We start from the raw sequence: 15,801 nt of genomic DNA on the forward strand, positions 1-15,801 counted from the left end.
CGTCCACTGCCATCCCTAGTTTGGCGTTGACTACTAAAGCTGGAATGCTGGTTCTAAACTAGCGGTGTCCATAATGCAGTTTTCTTCTTTTTCTTTGGTTGGAGTTGAGTAGTATGTCCAAATAAGCATAGGAAAACAATTAAAAGGTGCACGGGAAAGAGTGGGAAAAACCGTGATGTGAGGCCACTTGGTGGGGAAAAGCTAGGAACGTTATGTACGAAATATGGGAAACAGAACCTTGCTACTCTGTTCCAAACTAAGTCGCGTTTTTGTATGATGGTAACTTTTCTATTTACGAGAACTCTCAGTAATTTCCTCATAGAGACTCATTTTTTACCTGATATTTCATTTTGTTTAAGACTGGGATTATGGGAACCCTTGTCTAAGAGAGGAAAACATGGACGGGGCCTAGGGGTGTCAGCGGTCCTGGTTTACCCTAACCAAACCTTATAGGGTCCGGATATGGTGATAAATAAGAAGACCCGATTAAGACCCAGGTCTGGACCTGAAGGAAGGTCCTATTAATACATGAACCCTGTATAGTTTGTGAAATTTTATACCCGACCCGTAACTCTGCTGGCACACGGGTGTGCCCGTAGCTTTCGAAGGTGGGGCACCACCCAATGTTTTTCCTCGCTTCTGCAAGGGTTCCTGGTCATTAAAAAACTCTTTTGAAAAATGAATCCATATAAAATAAAATTTTAATTTGCTAGGTTATTCGTTGTTGGATCTGATCCGCTCAAAGAACATGCAAAATGAGACACTTTCAGCAATGGCCTTTTGTCAAGTAAACAAGCCAAAAACCACAAATAGTAGGTGAAGGTTGGAAACAACCAAAAAGAACAAAAAAAAGAAGAAAAAATTCCAAACAGTACAAGAAGCACAAGGAAAGAAACAAAGGGGAGTCCCAAGTAGTGTCTCCTTAGTTGTGATCTCTGCCGGACTCGGTTGATTCAAGGAGCTCTTCCAAGAGCTTATCATCATAGCATTCTATTTCTAGCACGATCCTCACAAGGCCAGAGGAGGGTGCCGGCTTCAGTGAGCCTGGCAAGGATGATGCGGCCGGTGCTGGCTGGCGACGATACTGGCCAGGGAAGTTGAGGACGGCCTCGTGGCCTCTTATATTGAGCGCGGCCTCATCGTAAGCCCGAGCTGCCTCTCTGGCAGTGCGGAAGGTCCCTAGCCACACCTTGTTGCCCTGTCTGCCTGGGTCACGTATTTCGGCAGCATACTTGCCCCATTTCCTCTTCCTAACACCTATATAGTGAACCTCTTCCTCCTCTCTTCCCACTTCCATCGTCACTTGAAAGAAAAAGCATGCCTACCCAATGATTCACCTCATTTTATAGCCTCAAAGTTCAACCAAGTAATTTGCAATTTACATTCTCCCTACTTGGTAGGGTAGGGCACCTAGTGAGTGGGCGTGGACTACCTTAGTCTGAGATCACTTCTAAGGTAAGTCGATCTCTTGGGAGTGGCGAAAGTTTTAACTGAGATGTTGATTTGATTATGCCAGTTCTTGGTGATATATGGAATAGTGAGTGCACCCTACATCCAATAAGACCCTAGGGCGGATCAATCACATATGCCGCATCTGCCCTCCATCTTCTGTTGGGCCTCACAACTGACTGATTGTACCCTAGAGATAGAGGGCAGTCAGGTGCAGCTAGGGCAGGTCTCCATTTGACAATCTCTGTCAAAAGTTGGCACATCACTCTAAAATGAAAAATTACCAAACAGACACACCCGTGCTGTTAGTGGGGTTTGATCCAACACATTCATCTCAACACCTTCACAACCACCTCGCTGGTGACACTGGCGAACCCATGGATGTCTTAGCTTGCTTTAAGAAAAACACGGCCAATCGTGTTTTCATGGTGACCCTTGTAGTTTCTTGGAGTCCGGATCAGGTGCAGTCATATGGCACAAATTTTATGCATTAATTAAGCACCTAATCGCCCTCCATCAAGCCTTGGGCCCCACAACTGACAGGCATGTCCCAAACATGGAGGGTGATAAGCGGCTTAATGCACAAATATTTGTGCAATCATATTGCACCTGATCTTTTCGTAGTTTAAAGTGGGACCAGATTGGCCCCCGCAGAAGATGAGGTCGAGAAAACCTTATCCGCGGCCCCCTCTTTACCATTGACATGACCAATCCCCGATCATGCATGGGGCCCACAATGAGAGGCATTGTGCAATTCAACTGTTAAGGTTCATCCATTTGCCTTCTCTTGCCACCGTCATGTAGTTGCAACTTGGCCTTCATTCGTAGCAAGTTGGGTGCCTTCTTGTGCACTAAGTGTGAGAGCCACATGATCTGCCATGTGATGTTACCGTCGCAAGCAACGTTGTCAGTATCAAAATCGAACCTGTATCGTTTGGCCAACAATTCGGGTGAATAGGCCGATACCGATTCTCAAGTGAATCGTTCTGAATTGGCCAAAAAATATTATGTGTCAATCCGTGTTAAAGCTATTAAAAATAATTTTAAGTTATTTTTATATTGATTAAAAAATAACCGATTCAGATCAGTATTGCATCGGGTGATTTGATACCCCGATACGGATAACATTGGCCTGCTACAGTGCAATCGTGAAAAATAATTCACAAATAAGAAAGAAAGAGACTGATGTTTCTTTTTTTTATGACAGGAGCCCTCACCGGGCCGTTTAATGGGACCACCCCTACGATCCGGGTGAGGTCAGCGACATCCAAATTAACCCTTATGAAGCTCAACAGTTAAACGCACCTGCACACACACCCAGTGGGAGTTGAACATGGGATGAAGGGGTCAGCACTTTCACCCCAAGCCCCGCAGCCACTCGGGCGACCCGTGTGGGTGTGGGATTGATGTTGCTTTCAATGCTACAAAGGGTGTGGGGACATGGATAAGAATGAATATTTTGAGATTCATGACAACCCTCTTTATCTAGACAATTAGACAACGATGGTTCACGCAAGTTGATATGCATTTGGGGATTCTGGTGTCTGTCGTATATATTCCAACGTGTGGGCGCCATGTCTAGCCACTCTTATCCCTTGGTCTATGGAACCTGGCTTGAAGTGCATTCTTCATATGAATTTTTCAGTGAGATTGGGACTTGCAGTCACCTATGAGTGAAAACTGTAATGCCCATAATTTTTTGGCGATGAGTTAAATAAATAAAGATAATTTTTATGTCTTATTTATAGATTTTTAAGTATTCAAATATGCATTGTGATTAAAATTGATTGTGTTTATTAAATCAAAAATTAATCTCAAGTGAGTTGTAATTTTAACAAAAAGTTAAATTAAAATTCAAACTTAACTCAAAGTTAATTTCATGTAAATTAGAATGTAAATAAAATTTGAATTTATATTTAGATTTAGTAAGAAATAAGGTTCAAATTGGTTCAAAAATCTAATTTAAAAATTTGAGATTTTAGCTAAATAAATAAAACTTAATTAAATATTTAATTAAGTAAACCAAACCAAGAGGGTGGGACGGCCTCTAGGTGGGCCCACGGCCCCCTTTTCTTTCTAAAACTTTAATTTTTTGAAATCTCTCAAGAAAAAAATGATGGAAAGTAAGAAAGTCAAAAAAGAAAAAGAGAAAAACAAGAGAAAGAGGAAAGAAAAGAAAAAAAGAAACAATATTTTGGAAAGAAAAATTTGAAAGAGGATTTTGGAAACTCAAGAAAGAGGAAACAAAGGGGGGACTTTACACCCTCTTGTCTCTCTTTCTCTCCTTATTTTCAATATCATCTCTCTCTTCTTATTTCATTCACATCTCTCACTTTCTTAATTCAATATTCATCTCTCTCTTCCTTCTATCTTTTTTTTCTTCTCCTTCTTCCTTATTTGAGAGAAGCCATTAGAGTTGCAGCCAAGGTTAGAGGTGTTACTTTCGAATTTGAAGACGAGAGACGAAGGGTTTCGTCGGTTTGAAACTATGCATGAGGTAGGTGCATCAATCTCGTAGATGTGAGTTGATCCAAATGCATGAGTTATGAGTAGGATTGATTTCTATATCTGGGCCAATGTAGATAAGACCTTCGAAGATCTTTAAATAGAGGATTTTCTCTTTTGAAAAATTATTTTTGGTGAATCCATGTCACCATGGGGTTTTTGAGAAAAAATGGTTTAATGACTCATTCAAACCCAAGACCACCTTTGAGAGAGTGGTAGTACACTCAACCAGTCAATTGTTTGTTGCTTTGGAGAGCTAGGCATCTTCAATGGTCCCTAATCGTCGGTCCTAGGGTGCTAGATTACCGTGTGGCCTAGGTGGTATGTCCCAAATCTTTGCAGGATAAGAATTGATTCTATATAGATCACTGAGAGATTCTCTCGATCACGGACCACTCCAGTGAAAAACTCTAAAGGAGTTGATAGATTCTTCTAATCAATGGAGCTAATAAATTACATGGCATAACAACACCCCATTTGATAGGTTAAATTAGAGTTAAGAACCTTGAGTTTATACCCTTCAAGGCGAGAAAAGAGAAACAAAACATTAAGTATTGAATCACTAGCATTACAAGAGTGTATACATAATTTAGGATTGATTGTGAATTATCTAATTACTTCTGAAATTATGCATACTAGGATAATTGTCATGAATATTTATTGTAAGCATGATTGATTGTGAATATGTAAATTGGGCTTAGATTAATATGTTGTGTTGCATGTTTTAGTTGCTTGTCTGAATATATATCATTACTTATCTCTTGTGTTCAGGTTATATCCATTTTTATGTGTATTGGTGTATCCTACTGGGGTTATAGATTAATGCCATCTACTTTAACATTTTTCAGATAATGCATGAGATGGTGTAATGGCAGGTTGTTCGGTGGTTCCAAATGGATCATCGTTCTCTTTTTGGGGGGATTTAGCCTTATTTTAGATACTTTTAAATTAAGTTGGATTTTTATTAAGACATGTAAAGTTTGAAGTTAATTGAGTACTAGTTTGAATTAATTTTTTTAATTATGTTCTTTAAATCCAGTTGTGTGTGTATTGATGTATTATTGTAACCTACCCAAAGTTTGAATCGGTTTCAAATCTTCTATGTCATTGTGTTTGTAATTAGATAAATCGAATTTAAAAAAAAATCTTTGAAAATTTCTGATTAGATTTTGGGGCGTTACAGCTTTGGTATCAGAGCCTGAAAAAAACTTAATGATTCTTGACACGTTCAGCTATCCAATATCACTGTAAGTATATTTCAGCATTGTAGTAGTAATTTCTGAATTATTTTGAGTAAGGGTTCAAAAAAACTTTATATATAATCAAGAACCTAGAAACATGACTATGGACATTTCACGATGGATTTTGGTTAGAAACTCACCCTAATTCCTTCTTATTTTGTATAGGAAAGCCTAGACAAACAAATATAATGATATCATGGACACCCTGAACAACCTCGTCAAGATTGTAGGACAGCAGGTTGAAGTCATGCAGGTCATGGGAGCCAACCTGCAACAGGTGGCTCAAGACATGCAGGTCACTAGGGGTGGTGGCATGTCTTATAAAAAATTTATGGACATGGCCCCACCTACTTTCTGAGGGAAGATGGACCCTAAGGGTATGTTTGATGGCTTGTCGCGTGCATCGCACAGAACGAAAAATACATCAAGAACACAAATTTTAACAAACATTGGATGCAATAGATGGCATTTCGCGCATCCATCGCATCCATTATAACATGTAATTTTCGATCCACCTCCCCCCTTGTTATAAAATGAACAAGAACGAAGGGGACGAAAAAAGAAGAAGAAAAAAGCATCGACAGGTGCACCGCACCATCGATGCGTCTCTCTCTCTCTCTCTCTCTCTCTCTCTCTCTCTCTCTCTCTCTCTCTCTCTCTCTCTCAAGCATCAGTCGGGCGAGCCCACTGATGAAGAGGCCACCAGCAGTCGCTCTGCACCCACCCAATGGCTCTCCTGATCGTTAAAATTAGGCAGAGAATGAGAGAAGGTGGGAAAGCAAGAAAACCCTAGAAAACTGGGGTTTCCTAAAAATGGTGGATGCATATGGCACGATCGATGGCAAAGCATCCTTTGCAACCAGTGACGCCGAAGACACCACCGAAGGGTGATCCACGACAGCTCCGCCATGCTTTTTGGCATCCAAAGGGATGTGGTTGGCAAATATTGTTGCCTTTGTCTACTCTATTGCTGGTGACCTGGGCTTTGATCGCTCACTGTCTTTCGGTTGGTTCTTGTCAAGGGAATCTATAGCATCGACCTCATTGATTCTAGAGGGGGAACATTTTGTTAGCAAAGGGTCATGATTCTTCTAGTTTCTTGAGAAGTGAGAACCAATCTTTGGCTAAAAATCGGCCCAGATGATATGTGTATGATATGTGTATGATATGTGTTTCGCACGTCGATGTCGATTATCTTGATCAATGAGAAGGTAGCACCAATTCCTCTTTTAGGTTTTCATTTATGGTTTTCCTATAAGTTTTTGGTTGTCTATTTCTTTTGTTGCCAGTGAGATGAGATGGACGAAGGGAAGGTTATTGTCCATTAATTTTATGGGATTTGATTGATGGAATTATTTACTCTGCAGATTAGGGATAGTGACGCAGCATGGGTGTGCTTGTTCTATATCCTATTGCAGAGGGTTATGATGTTCAAGGTTAGCCACCATACAATGACGATTCTCATGACCAGTGAGAAGGTAACACTGATACCTTCCATCTCTAGCATTTTAATTTTATGTCGTTTGTTGTCAACAAGATAAGACAAAAGGAAAGGTTAGTTAATGAGATTTTATTATTGGGATTATTTACGATGATGTTCAGGGAGAATGTTGCTTCACATGCTCACTTAGAACAGAGGAAGGGTGTGTCCTGAGAGTTTTTATAGAGAGGTCTTTGCTGAATGAACAGGTTTTGATCTAAGACTTTTATCTTGGAAGTTTTAGTTTTTTTTCAAGTTTGATTTAGTTTGTTTCACATGTCGTTATGATAGCAGTTTCATAGAAACTGAATTCTTTGAATATTAGTTAGAGAAATTCAATTTTAAAAGTGAAGGAAAATCCTCTTTTCCTTTTTTTTTGTCAAACCAATGATTTATTTGTTTGTAGACTGCAATTCAGAATTACTGTGTAGACTTCCTGTGCTCAAAAAGTCACTCGAAGAAACTATTTGCTTGGATAGAAAATTTTTCTTAAAGATTTGGTTAACCGGTTGCTTTGTAAATAAATGGTTCGAAACTTAATATTCAGATTATCTATCTTTGGGTATCGATAGTGGGAAGATTGTTTGAATAAGTGATTTTCCTAGATGCTTTTTCTCTTTTTTGGATATACCTCTAATAAATAAGAAACATTAAGCCTTTGTTGTGTGGGTGATCATGATAAGTTTTTGATAATGTAAAGCAGGGCTAGGCTTAGACCCTTATTGAGATAATGAATATGGGGAGAGTAATATCAAGAAATAAAGCAATTTAAAAATAATCAAATTCAACTCACTATTGGCCTCAGTGTTTGTGGCTTTTTCTAGTGTTTTAGCATGTGATTAGGTCTTGCTTTGATCAAGTGTTATATGCTCGACCTGAAGCATACTAGCACTTTGGAGGAGTATATCACAAGGTTTCACAGTTTGGAGTGATTTTGTCTCAATCTGTACACGAAGGACCAGGATCGAGCCATGAAGTTTGCTCATTGGTTAAAGTCAGGCTTGAGGACCAAGGTTTACACACGTGGACCAGGATCACTAGACAAGGCAATTGTGGTGGTCACTCTCATAGATGATGATGAGGTAGAGGGGCAGAAATTCCAAGGAAAGTCATCTAGTCAATCCTTGGGTGGCCAAAAGAAGTAGTTCGGTGGGGAGAGGTTTACACCACCCAACAAGAAAGGCAAGCAGCAACATCAGAATCAGGAAGCATTGTGCCACAAGTGTTGTTGTTTCCAACAAAGGAAAGTGTGTTCTCTTGACATGAGTGTATGGCTTTGATGCAGATAGATTGTCCACTTCACCAGGGAGTGCCCCCCAGAAGAATCCCAATGGAGGGAATCGGGCAGCAAGAGGTCAACTCCGAGTTGCAGCAGCAGGGCAGAAAAAGGTTACTAGTCATGTCTATGCCACCACAGCAACTGAGTTGGAGCAGGATGCATATGTCATTAAAGGTGCTAGAGTGTTGTTCGACACAAGAGCAACACATTCTTTTGTTGTCATACATTTTGCTTTTATGTTAAATCTTCCTTCTGTTACTTTGGGTTATATTTTAGAGATAGTTATACCTTTGAGCGATAGGATCATCACTTATAATTACTTGTATGAGGCAAAGATATTGATTATAGGGCAGAACCTATTTGCCAACCTGAACATTCTAGATATGATCGGTTATGATGAGATTATAGGGATGGATTGGTTATACAAGCACTACGCTTGTATGGAGTATCGTGGGAGGCAGATACGATTTGTTTGCTCAGATCAATCCGTCTTTAAATATGAATCAGGTAAACCGATAGAGAAGGAAAAGTTACTTTCAACAATAAAGTTTCAATGTATGGTTAGGTGTTGTTGTGAGGCCTTCTTGGCTAGTGTTTCATTGGTCGAGCTCAATATAGAGGTCGTGAAAGAGTTTGGAGACATTTTTTCTGAGGAACTATCTAGATTACCCCATGTGCGAGAAATGGACTTTGCTATAGAATTGGTGATTGGACTGACCTCAATTTTAAAAGCTCCATATAGGATGGTGTTAGCTGAGCTCGAGGAGCTCAAGAAGCAGTTACATGAATTGAAAGACAAAGGTTTCATTCAACCAAGTATGTCACCATGGGGAGCACTGGTATTATTTGTCAAAAATAAGGATGGTTCCATGTGATTATGCATAAATTACAGGATGTTGAACCAAGTCACGATCAAGAATAAATAACCTTTATCGTGGATCAAGGATTTATTTGATCAACTACAATTGGCTAAGGTAAATTCTGACTTGTAATTTTGGAATTTGATCTTCCAAATTTATACCTTGAAGGAAGGGAAGAATTGCTAAGATAAAGATTTTTTTAACATGATTTGTTAGTTATTTATAGGTGTTTTCCAAGATTGATATGAGATCAGGCTATCACTAGCTCAGGATTAGAGATGAGGACATCCTTAAGACGACATTCAGAACCTGATACAGGCATTATGAGTTTGTGATTATGCCTTTCGAACTCACAAATGCCCCAATACCATTCATGGATCTCATGAATAGGTTATTCAAACTGTATTTGGACATGTTCGTGATTATTTTTATTGATGATATCATGATTTATTCAGAGAGTGAGGAGGAGTACGAAGAGCACTTGAGGATCATTCTTGAAATCCTTAGAGAACATCAGTTATATGTGAAGCTCTCTAAGTGCGAGTTTTGACTCAATCAGGTGATTTTTTTATACCATGTCATCTCTAAGGATGGGGTTTCAGTGGATCCTTCTAAGGTGAGTGTTTTTCTTATGAATCTTATGATGAATTATTGAAATTTCTTGGATATAAATAAGTAAATTGAGGGTATTCTAATAGGTGAACGCAATTCTAAAGTGGGAACAACCTAAGAATATCGGTGACATTAAGATTTTCCTCAGATTGGCAAGGTATTACAGACGCTTTATTCAAGATTTCTCATGGATCACCTTGCCGATGATGAAGCTTCTCTATAAGGGAGTGAAGTTTGTATGAGACGCCAAGTGTAAGGAGAGCTTTCAGACATTGAAAGAGAAGCTTATGACTGCTCCAGTGTTGACCTTGTCGTCTGGGCAAGGTGGTTTTATTGTGTACACGGATACCTCAGGTACTGGTCTGGGGTATGTTTTGATGCAACACAAAAAATTCATTGCTTATGCATCTCGTCAGTTGAAGGTTCATGAAAGAAACTACGTACCTTACTAATAACCTAGAATTAATAGCAATGGTCTTTGCCTTGAAAAATTAAAGGCATTACCTTTATGGTGAGCAATTTGATGTTTATACAGACCATACGAGGCTCAAGTACTTGTTTGTGCAAAAAATGTTTAACATAAGGCAGAGAAGATAGTGAGAATTTATAAAGGATTATGAGTTTGTGATCTCTTACCACCCAAGAAAGGCAAACGTCGTAGCGAATGCTCTTAGCCTTAAGGCGGTAGGAGTTTTGGATAGCTTGTGGAGTTTGACAGAGGATCTCATTGAGTGAAGACATTTTGGATCTGAAGATAGTAAAATCAGATTAGCCAGTATGAGTGTGATGACTGAGATCATTAAGCGGATCATAGAAAAGCACAAGGATGATCCCAATTAGTTCACTCATATTATAATTGTATGTTAGGAGGACGAGTCAGCTTTATACCTACAAAAAGATGAAAGTATCTGGTATGAGCAGATGTTATGGGTGTCTAGCAACCCTCAGATTAAGGAAGATTTGCTTAGCAAAGCACATAAGAGCAAGTTTACCATATACCTTGGTAGTACTAAAATGTTTAAAGACTTGCAAAGGCGGTAATATTTTGGGAATTTTCCTATTTTACCTCTATTTCTTTTGTTTATTCTTATTACTACCCTATCCTCTTTGAATTTTTATAATTATTGGTGGAGCGAAATAAAGCAAGATATGGTGGATTATGATTCAAGATGCTTAACTTGCCAACAGGTTAAGATAGAACATCAGGGGTCTAGCGGGATATTGCCACATATTGAGATTTTATAGTGAAAATTGGAACGAATCATGATAGATTTTGTAGTTGGCTTACCCAGGACTCGCAGAGGTAACGATGCTATTTGGGTGATTGTAGATAGACTCACTAAATCAGCATACTTTCTATCGATTAGATTTAGTCGATCATTGAAAAGTCTAGCGGATTTGTACGTCAAGAAGATCGTGCGACTACATGAAATATATTTATCAATATCTTTGATCAAGTTTCACGATTTATATCGAAGTTTCAGAGCCAGTTACATAAAGCTTTGGAGACTCAATTGAAGTTTAGTATGGCCTTTCATCCTCAGACAAATGGTCAGTCTAAGAGGATGATATAAACTCTGGATGATATGCTTAGAGCATGTATCACAGACTAAAAGGGCAATTGAGCCAAGCATATTGTATTGGCAGAGTTTTCTTACAACAATAGTTACTATACAAGTATGGGCATGGCACCCTATAAGGCCTTGTAAGGACGACCGTGCAAATCATCGGTCTATTGGGATGAGGTTGGTGTGTTGACTTTAGATACACCAGTAATAATAGATCACTACACTGAATAGGTGTGCAAGATTCATGACAGACTACTAGTGGCATAGAGTAGGCAAAAGAGCTATGTGGACCGTCATTATCGAGAGCTTAAATTCAACGTAGCTCATTTCATTTTTGTGCAAGTTTTTCCTACCAAGAGTGTGTTCAAATTTAACAAAAAAAGAAAACTTAATCCCATAAACGTTGGATCGTTTAAGGTTCTGGAGAAGATAGGTGCAGCAGCTTATCGAGTGGAGTTACCACCTCAGTATGCAAATTTTCATAATATGTTTCATGTGTCAATGCTAAGAAGGTATGTACCTAACCCATCTTATATGATTTAGTACTAGAATGTTGACGTAAAGGAAGACTTGACTATGGAGGAACACCCAATTGAGATCATGGATCGAAAGGAACAGGTATTGTGGACGAAGACCATTCCTCTAGTGAAAGTATATTGGCAACATCATGATATAGAGGAATGTACTTAAAAACTGGAAGCTGCGATGCGGGAAAAATACTCACACTTATTTGAGTTGTGTTTGTATAAAATTTCGGGGACAAAATTCCTTTTAAGGGAGGAGGATGTAATACCCATATTTTTTGGTAATTATTTAAATAAATAAAGATAATTTTTATGTTTTATTTATGTACTTTTAGGTATTAAAATACGCATTAGGATTAAAATTAATTGTGTTTGTTAACTCAGAAATTAATCTCAAGTGAGTGAAAATTGTAACTAAAAGTTAAAATGGAATTCAAATTTAACTTAGGGTTAATTTTATGTAAATTTGAATTTAAACTGGTATGTTTCTCTACTTCTCTCTTGAAGTCCTTAGAAAACTGAAAAACTTTTAATTTTTCAAACAATAAGTAGAGATACATGTACCACAAGTAGTCATCTATAAAGGTGACAAAATACTTCTCACTTGTATAACTTGGAGTAAACGGCTTGAAACATCTGTATGCATAATTTCTAATTTGGAACTACTATGTTTGGCATCTTTCTTATATGTATTGGTATGCTTAATCTTTATGCAATCAACACACAGATCTGTATCTGTAAAGTCAAGGGATCCAAGAATCCATTTTTGCATAAGTGTTTGGACTCTCTCTTTCGAGATATGTCCTAACCTTTGATGTCATAATAGATAAGATTAATCATCAGTCAAACCACGTTTATTGTCAATTAATACATTCTCAATGAAGTTGGACTCTTAAATAAGGAATTTGGTTCTCAAATGATACAAACCATCATACAAATATGCAGAACTAGCAGGAATAAAATTTCTAAAATAATAAGTTTAGAGTTTTCAAAATTAATGGCAAAATCAAACTTATCAAGTCTTGAAATCGAAATAAGGTTCCAACTATAAGATGGTACATAAAATATATCGACCAAATCTAAAATAAAACCAGACTCCAAATCTACTATGCAGGTCCCAATATTCTTTACATGAGAACACATCTTGTTTCCTGAAAAGATATTTCTTTCATGCTCTGTTGGTTCTCTTTTATTAAAAAAAAAATTTATTCTTGAGTCATTTTTTTTACTTTATGCACTTCACCTTTTTATGTCTATTATTCTTCAAGAAGCACTTCATAGAAGAACTCTCACCTTGGGATTTGACTTTCACCTGAGAGTTGGAACTCTCCACAGAGACTTTCTTCATCATTTTTTTTAAGGAACCTTTCTTTTCCCCAAGTCTATTCCTTACCTGGTAAAAAGCTACATGTACACTTTGCACATTTTTACCCTTCAATTTTTCTTCCTCTTTAACATACTTAGATAAAAGGTCATTAAATGATCACTCATCATTATGTGTGTTGTAAGAAATCTTGAAGAGTTTGTACTCAATAGGCAATGAGGTTGGAATCAAATAAATCAGGAAAGAGTCAGAAATTGTGAGTTTTATGTCATTCAACTAAGATGCAATATTTCTTATTTTCAAAATAAGTTATTGGATGTTACCGTCTCCAGAATATTTCATAGATACTAATTTTGACATCAAGGTACTTTCCCTAGCCTTATTAGAACTAACAAACTGAGTCTCAATGGCTTATAGAAATTTCTTAATTGTTTTGTAACGAGGAATAATGCCTCGAATATTCTTAATGACTCTTGATTGCAAAAGTAACTGGCTAAGCTTATTCGAACGCTCCTACTTCGCAGAGGTAGTCTTTTGTTCAACTATACTATGCTATATAAGAGTAGATGGTTCGTCAATTCTAAGAGCTAAATTTAGATCCATGTATCCTCAAGTGAATAATATTATTTCCTTTCAATTCAAAAAATTTGATTCATCTAAATTAGATATATTACTAGAATCATCAACGATTAAGAAATCTGGTATTGCAAGAACAAAGGGAAAATACTAAATTATTGTTCATACAATATTCATATTGAAAAGGTAAATATGAGACACTTTATTATTCACCTTTTCTAAAGTGAGCATAATAGAGACATTATTGTTTCACTTTGGAGAGAACACTAATACTCAGAATTGTTTCGCCTCCTCAATTCTCAAGGAATTGACTTCAATTAGTGAAACTAGTAGATCATGTAACCAGAGGCAATTCGGCAATATACCTTTGAGTATGAACGTGCTTTATGGACTGGTATACACACCTACTATTATACCTTGTTTGACTTTGGGACACAATGACCAGCCTTTGGGTAGAATCATTGCTTCATAAAGTCACACACAATCGCAATAACAAACCTTAACAAGGTCCAAATGACCCTCAATCAACACAACTCAAATCACTTTGGTGATTACATGATCGAGTTGATCGAGATCTTTTACCGTAAATATATTTGTATTATAAAGTATGCCTATGCACGTATGTTCATGATAAACTATGTGTAATAACATCAAATAAACACAAATTTATGCTACATCTTATATCTACAAATGAAATTTTGATGAAACATATTACATGTATCATCAATTAAGTTATAATTTTATGCTTAATCATCATGGATAACATAAAATAATATAAAATGCATGCAATGTCATGAAAAAGTTATGTGTCCATTATGAAAATACACATAAACTATGAGGAAAAATGATAAGGCATGCCTTTATAGGTAATACCTGGGGTCTTTGTGTTTGAACCGGTCAAAAAGTATCCAAAACCAGTCTGAAATAGCCTCGAACCAATCAACAAAGACCATGAACCAGGAACAGTCAAATCGGTCTAAAACATGTATAAAAGTCTCTAAACTTTTAAAACTGAATGAGATTCTTTCACGGATATATGAAAACAAGGTCTTTTCTTGCAGGAACCATTGAAAACCCGTTTGGAACCTATCAGAAAAGGCTCTAAACTGGTCCTCGAATACACTGAATTGGTTCTGCTCCTTAAAAAGGGTAAACAGTGCATGGATGCTTTTTCAGACCAGATCCAACCTAAAACAGCACATGGGTCAAATCCCTCAATCTAGACCCAATCCAGACCCAGACCCAATCCAAATGGATCCTGGTTCAAAATTGGGTCTCATTGGGTCAGGCACAGACCTAGTCCATCTGGAACCCATCTGGGTCCTAGATCAGGTCCAACGGGACAGAATCAGACCCAGTCCACCTAGAAAACCCAAAGGATCTGGGTCCTGGAGTGGGTCTTACCAGGTTGGACTAAGATCTGGGTCCGACCATGTTAGGCGTGGACCCAATCCACCAAAACCTGCTAATGGGTTTGGGTCTGGCTTGGGTCTCGCCAGATCAATTGCAAACCCGATCCACATTGTCCTGGCAATGGGTCCTGATCTGGATCAGGTCCCGTTGGGTCGGGTGCAGACCCGATCCACCAAGAACTTCAAAGGGTTTTCGGGCCCCGATCTGGTCCCCCCCCGCCCCCCCGAGATGGGCGTAGACCGGTTCACCCGGAACTCTGGACCGGGTCCAGGTTCGAATCATGTCCCCCACCCAGGTCGGGTTTTACTATTGTTGCTACAGTAAAACCCTAAAACACCTTCCCTAAAACCGAATGGTTTTGGTTTATCAGGGTTTCACCCCTACCCCGCCCCCTGCCACCACCCCTCTAGCCTCCATCCGGCCTCTGCCACCAGCGGCGGACCACAGTCACCGTCGGCGATGACCACTCTCCAGTGACCAGTCACCGACGAAGGCCAGTGATGGGAGGGGATTAAACCCCAAACTGAAACTTTCTGGTTTCTCAGGGTGTCGGCCCTCTCTGCTTTTCATCTGGCCACCGTCGCAAGTGGGAGTGACCGATGGCCGTCCTTAGGCGTCGTTGGCGACTGCCAGCCACCGGCGTCCTAGGGCATCTACTCATGGCTGCAGTGGTGGAAATCGATTTGGATGGGGCTAGGACCCTCCCACCTACAACCAACAGCGATCGTCGACGGCGGTCGGCTTCCACCATCGACGGCGAAGGCTGGCCTTTGGCAACCTATTGTCGATGAACACAGCCACTTTATTGGTTGTCACGGCCAGTAGAGTGGCTGGCAGAACCGAGTGTGGCTATGCATAGCCATAGTCGCCTGCGGCTGCCATGGATGGTAGGCCTCTGGCAACTGTCAACGACGGTTGGCCTCCTAGTGGTTGTTGTGAGCTTTATACGGTGGCGGGGGCTCCTTAAGGG

At 39.0% G+C, this 15,801-nt stretch overlaps 1 pseudogene; it reads right to left on the bottom strand.

Moving 5' to 3' along the window:
- Positions 1–922: 922 nt before the first annotated feature.
- Positions 923–1,297, bottom strand: LOC149846834 (ethylene-responsive transcription factor ERF098 pseudogene; annotated as a pseudogene).
- Positions 1,298–15,801: the final 14,504 nt, after the last annotated feature.

Source organism: Nuphar pumila, chromosome 2 (assembly GCF_984573655.1).
Source record: "Nuphar pumila chromosome 2, dmNupPumi1.hap1.1, whole genome shotgun sequence".
NCBI lineage: Eukaryota > Viridiplantae > Streptophyta > Magnoliopsida > Nymphaeales > Nymphaeaceae > Nuphar > Nuphar pumila.